The sequence below is a fragment of the Pan troglodytes genome, chromosome 17 (genome assembly GCF_028858775.2).
Source record: "Pan troglodytes isolate AG18354 chromosome 17, NHGRI_mPanTro3-v2.0_pri, whole genome shotgun sequence".
Classification (NCBI taxonomy): domain Eukaryota; kingdom Metazoa; phylum Chordata; class Mammalia; order Primates; family Hominidae; genus Pan; species Pan troglodytes.
Window position 1 is genome coordinate 81,242,413 of NC_072415.2, and position 6,516 is coordinate 81,248,928.

At 39.9% G+C, this 6,516-nt stretch overlaps 1 long non-coding RNA gene across 1 annotated transcript; it reads left to right on the forward strand.

Annotated features, from left to right (window-relative positions):
* The first annotated feature begins 1,657 nt into the window (after positions 1–1,657).
* LOC107969414 (uncharacterized) lies at positions 1,658–5,709 on the forward strand. Its single transcript, XR_001711175.3, has 3 exons — positions 1,658–1,795; positions 4,692–4,784; positions 5,514–5,709. It is a non-coding gene; the product is annotated as an uncharacterized LOC107969414 (long non-coding RNA).
* Positions 5,710–6,516: the final 807 nt, after the last annotated feature.

A 6,516-nucleotide genomic window follows, 5' to 3' on the forward strand; every position in this document is an offset into this window, starting at 1 on the left:
ACTGCAACCTCTACCTCCTGGGTTCAAGCAATTCTCCTGCCTCAACCTCTCGAGTAGCTGGGATTACAGGCGCCACCATGCTGGCTAATTTTTGTATTTTTAGTAGAGATGGGTTTCACCATCTTGGGCAGGCTGGTGTCGAACTCCTGACCTTGTGATCCACCCACCTCAGCCTCCCAAAGCTCTGGGATGACAGCCTCCCAAAGTTCTGGGATTACAGGTGGCATAAGCCACCACCCTGGCCAGTGGGTTTCATATATATATATATATATATATATATATATATATATATATATATATGTGTGTGTGTGTGTGTGTGTGTGTGTGTGTGTGTGTGATTACAGGAAGAAATTAATTCTACTTTATATTGTTTACTGTATTCTCCATTGTCCCAAAGCAGAAAGTGTGAGCTTTACATACATTGTAATTATGGATGCTTTTGTGTTTTTATTACTTCCAAAATTTTTCTAGGGAAACAGGTGAATATTTCTTCAATGTTAACTCAAGCAAAATTGGGAGCAAGTGATACACACCCATTTAAAAACCAAGCTGAGAAGGGAGTTTTACCTCTTCCCAAAATATCAAACAGAGGAAATTAGAAAGGAGACTCTTCTGACAGAACTTACCCCTGAGAGTAAGAAAACACCTTTATTTATAGCCAACTACTCACCAATTTATGCAGAATAAGATACTGAGTTTAAACTTGCCTAAATCGTAGAATAATCTTAAATAATGAGAGGCATTTTTCTAGACCTCCATTGCTAAATTATCAACTTTGGCTTTGATACAACATTTCTTGTTACAAAGGCAGTATTAAGAGGATTTTGTCTTGGAAAATATATATATATGGACTTCAGTGGCCCAAACTGGGACTTTGTTTTTTTTTTAAAAAAAAAGAAAAAAGAAGAAATAATTGGTTGTGAAGGGACTGCTAGAAGTGAAGGAGAACAAAGCTCTGCTTCCAGTTTGTTTTCTGAGAGCTGGTACATCCATTATTCTTTGGAATAACGGAAGATGATCCATTCTAATGGAAGAGTAGAGTTTGAGTTCTTCAGAGCCATGCCTGAGGAAACCCAAGACAGACTGCATTGAAATGGCCCACACTGGGCTGGATGAGGGGCCTCTTGTACAGAGATCACGATGTGCTGAAGACTAGTTTTTCCACCCATTTCTGAGACACATAGTTCTCTTTCCCCAGACTTCTAGTGGAGTTGGTGCTCATACACAACTGAGATTGTGAGACCTTATGATCAGAAATAATATGACTTAGAAAAGTAAAATAATGTGGTATTTCTAATAATGTGATATTTCTATCTCCTTAGTGTTTGGCAGAGTAAAATAAATACTAATTATAACTTCTGTTAGGGTTTGATCAGAGAGCTGTGACTCTATGAATGACACACAATAAGCAATTTATTATAGGAATTAAATGTTATGTGATTGTGCGCTGGTTAAGAAGTCTATGCAAAGCAATTGACCTAGTATCTGACTGCAAGGCTGTTACAGGTAACAGGTGACAGGTTGCAGGTAAGCCAGGTTGGCAGCTGAGACATGCAGTGAGTCCTAAAAATCACACACACTGAAACCTATTAAGATGAATTAAAATCGATAAGAACAAACTGAAACTTACATTAGTTTCTCACCATCTTCAACCCAGGTGATGTCGATGAGCTACAGGAGAAGCTGGCAGCTTTCCCCACAGAGTTGGACACACACAGGCTCAGGACTCAGAAGTGAAGAAAGATTCCATGGGGTTGGAAGAGCTGCAGGCCTGGATGAAGTCCCCAGAAACAAGGTGAGTGGGCAGAATGTATGTGAGCTGTTCTAGGGTCCAACCCCCTACACTGAACTTTAGTGTGTGAAACTAACATTAGGTGACAAGCAGAGCCCCAGGCAAAAATGTTGCTAGTGGATTACCAGAAGTAATAGAGAGAAGGACCACTCTTTGTTTCTACCCCTTAATATCTAGATCCTCAGACTATGGCTATGGGAGAAACATTGTATAGCTTTTGCTGACTTAGAGCATGCTCCACTTCCTGGACAACATTATTCCAAGCTCACAAACTGTTTCCACTAGCTAGCATGGTAACCAAGTCTTTAGAAGTCCATTCCACTAATATATCAGGTCAGCTACATGAAGGTGATTTATTGGAGACATAAGACCAATGAATTTCGTGCGCTGGGCCCCATTTTTTTTTTTTTTTTTTACTCCATTTGCTGAAAATCTAGTTCCTTGGTCAGAAGCAATACTATGAGTAATATCAAGATAAAGACATTCTGTAATTTCAAGGATGACGGTTTTAGCAGAATCATAGTGGATAGATAGAGAAGGAAAATCACATCCAGAGAAAGTGTCTATGTTAGTGAAAGCAAAGATTTGCCCCTTTCATGAGGGAAATGGTCCAATATAATCAGCCTGCTGCCAGAGGCTGGCTGAACCCCTCCCCCAACCCCTTCCCATGGGAAATGTTGTTTTATTGAAACTTAGTGGTGTCTTATTGGCAAATTAGGTTTCAACATTGGCTGCAACTAGATTGGCTGGGTGCGCGGAAGTCCATGTTTCTGAATCCATATGTTATTTCCCTACCCATCACACAATGGCCACTTTTATAACAATCCTATTGGGCAAAGATAGGATGTTTCCAGAAACAATGAAAACTGGCATCAAAAAATATGTCATCTGGCCAGGCATGGTGGGTAGCTCATGCCTGTAATTCCAGCACGTTGGGAGGCTGAGGCGGGCAAATCACCTGAGGTCAGGAGTTCAAGACCAGCCTGGCCAACATGGTGAAACCCTGTCTGTACTAAAAACACAAAAATTAGCCAGGCTTGGTGGTAGGTGCCTGTAATCCCAGCTACATGGGAGGCTGAGGCATGAGAATCGCTTGAACTCAGGAGGAAGAGGTTGCAATGAGCCGAGATCGTGGCACTGCACTGCAGCCTTGGTGACAGAACGAGACTTCGTTAGAAAAAAAAAAAAAGTCATCTGGTCCTTTTGATTATTATGCTGATCCTCTGTTCAAATTTCTCCTTGGTAAGAATTTGCACAGGGCACAAATGTATTCAGGTTTCCTTTCAATTCAGAGAGTTCTATTCTCATCCTTCTTTCTGGGGCCTTCTTGTTAATAATTTTCTGATGGTAATTTTCAATTCCCTTTTCACTCATTACCAAACCGTTAGCTACTGCATGAGCATCCATGTAGATGGTTCCTCTGCCCATGCCTCCTTGAAGGCAAAGTGTATGACCAGGTACGCACCAGGTTCTGTCCACCAGGAAGTGCCCTGTATTGAGCACTGCCTGGAGTGGGGCTGTAGCACTTCAACTTTCTACCTGGAGGTACTGTAAGCATATCATGTTGCATTTTCTGCAAATAGGCTCAATTTTGCTTCACCTGTAAACTGTTTATATAGTTCTTTACTTACAGGTTGGTAACAGGTATACAGGTCATGGGCATATGAACAATTTAGTCATGCAACTTATTGTATCTTTAGGACAAGCTAGAGCTGAATTAGCATATTATACTTTCATTTGATAAGGAGTCTGGGTTATTTCTCTATGGAGCTAAAAAACACTTGGTCCAAGATTCAGAGAATATGTGTAGTGAGACAGAATGGGAGTTGGAGAAGCTATGGCCCATGCCAACAAGGTGAAATAGCAGATCTGTGACAATGACATGAGCTACCACAATGCATGGCACTCTGTGCAGACCTTCACAACATTAACAAATTGCTTTTCATGTTTACTATGTTTTATTTCTTTGGTATATTACATGTAAGTTGCTGCTGCATTTGTTTCTTTCTAAATATTTTCTTTCTCAATTTTCTTTATAAAACCATTTCCACTTTCCAAGAAGAGGCCAATGTTATATGCATCAGATATTCCACTGCCGTGCCATTATCATGGTAGATTGCAAGACCCAGTGCTGTATAGAATGTTATTGACAGCAAAATACCACACAGTGTCTCCCAAAAGATGAATGCTAGTTTTCCTTTAGCTGAAAGCAAAGTGGAGGGATTCGATTTCCAGAAATAACATCTGAAGTCCTCAACAGAATAAATTTCTCCAAGGCAATACATATTGCAGTAAGTTTCTGCCATACTGAATGCCAAAATAGGTTATCTTCCAGGGACTTAAACCATACGAGTCTGCCTGTCAGACTGTGGTCAGCAATAAATAGGTCCTCATTGCCCTTTAATACATATTCAATATGGCAGGATGGTAAACCAAACTCCTGCTTGCCCTACCCAAGAATTTCAGCACTGAAAGGAACAATAGGAATTTTCAACCTCAAGCCTCTCATTTTCAGTTGGAAAACTGAGACTCATCAAAGTGAAACGGTTTGCTCAGCATTAGCTAGGAAGGAATCACACCTGGAAGTGAAATGCTGCACCCCGTAGGCTGAATTCAGGGTAACTTTTATATTTCACAGAATGAGTTGTGCCCTATTATGCTGATTCTATGGGCACAATTAGAAATCAAAGAAAAACCAGTTTTGGAAAGTGGAGAGGATAGAAATGACTAATCATCTTTCTTCGTTTTGGAGGGCAATAACAGCATTTTCTAGGCCTTTGATGGTTGAGCAGGGTCACTGGATTTGTCCTGGCTGATAGATTGTGAAAGGAAGGGACCTGCAGCACATTCAGACTGAGCAGTAAAGGGCTTCTCTAGCTTCTTTCTTCTCCTGCCACAGTGACCGTAGAAACATCCTGCTGAGATGGAGAAACTGTGACTCACTCTGTCTGCATCCCTGAGCTTTCACCTGGAAAAGGCACTGACCTTGTGTGTGAGTAAAAAATAAATGTCTGTTTTGTTATACCACCAAGATTTGAGGGTTTGGTTATTTGTTATAGCACTGTACACTATTTTACCCTGACTAATATATTTTAAAGTATGCTTATATTAAAAACGAAGTGATATATAGAGACTTGGCAGAATGACTAATGAAGAGTTGCCAGTTGTTCTAATTTTGTCAACGATCAGCTTACTTTCAATGCATTAAGTGCTCTAAGCACAGGAAATATATCCCTGATTATAGTATATGTTGGATATAGTGTATTTACTTATTGAATATTTATTTAGAATATGCTGGAGATTTTATAGAAAAGTGAACATGAAATAATGATGCTTCAGATTTTGTAAATGCTGAAGAGTGTAATTTTAATTCTACTCATTAAAGTTACCTCTCTTGTAAGTGTGGCTAAATTATATACCTTCTGCTTCTGGACATCACTTGGCCCAAATATCCCATCTTTTTTTCCAGATTTCAGCATAATATAACTCTGATGATTCTCTTTAGAATTGTACATTTGGCGATAGGCCTGCTATGAATGTCACAAGTAAATTCTCTAATAAAATAATAAGCACTTACACTATAGGAATAATCTGCTTGGTTGAGAATCCTTAGAGCCTACCAATCTGCAATTATTATTTTCACTTAATTAGAGGACCTTAATGAATGCAAAATGTGTACTTTCCAAAGTATAAATGTAAAAACCTTTTTCTTATGCTTCAGGTCGAAGTCTGCAGACTTTCATTTTGGAGATATATTTCACTCTGAATAGTGAATCAGAGTGAGGTGAAACATCTGGCTTATAAAATGTTTCAAACCTCAAACCACTTTAGATACTTGGAAATCATCTTCTCCACACATTTATTATAAAACAGGAAGAGACCCAGAAAAAAATGCCACTCTATTTTGAAGATGGAAAGTAAGTGTCATTGATGTAAAATTCTTGGATTTCTTTTGTGTAGTTGTAGACTGTGATTGCCAGTATATGGTCCACAAAGTTGTTGGTCATTTTGTAAATTTAAAATTTGCCAGTTAGGCCTAAAAATCATCTCCCACACGTGATGGCAAGCCTAGAGGTGGTCGGCCCATGCTTGCCCCTTTTGTCTCTCTGCTCAGCCAGCTTAGTCTGTGCTGTCCACCCCCATGCTGATCACCAAATGGTCACTCTGTGGTGCTCCAGTTCCACCTCTCAGCTGTGTTCCAGGCAGGAAGAAAAACAAGAGCAAAACTGCATTCAGTAGAGCATGCCCACTTTGAGAGAGAGCTCGTCCAGAAGCTGGCCAGGGCAGCGTCTTGCCTCTTCTTTACATTAGATCACTGGCTCCCAGCAGCAGCACCAGCTACAGAGCCTCTTGCTCCCTTCCTTCCTTGTTCTCCTCTGTCTCTATGTGTATGTGTGTGCATACATATTTATAGACACACACACATACACACAAAATACTATATTATGTCATATAGTTTTCTGAATGTGTTGGTACCCTGAATGATATATGTTGGTAGGAAAAGAGGAAAGTGTGGACATTTATGGGCAGCCGACTTTACCAGTTGGGCCTAGACTACCTAAAGATTATCAGTACAATTTATGCTCCAAGAAAGTAGTGTGCATATCTTCGTTACTGTGGTGCAAACACCTAGGAGAATACCTGGCTTATAGTTGGTACTAAGGACATATTTTTGAAGAAAGAAAGAGTCAGGGAATGCATACTTGTTTTAGGAAAGAGTGCTT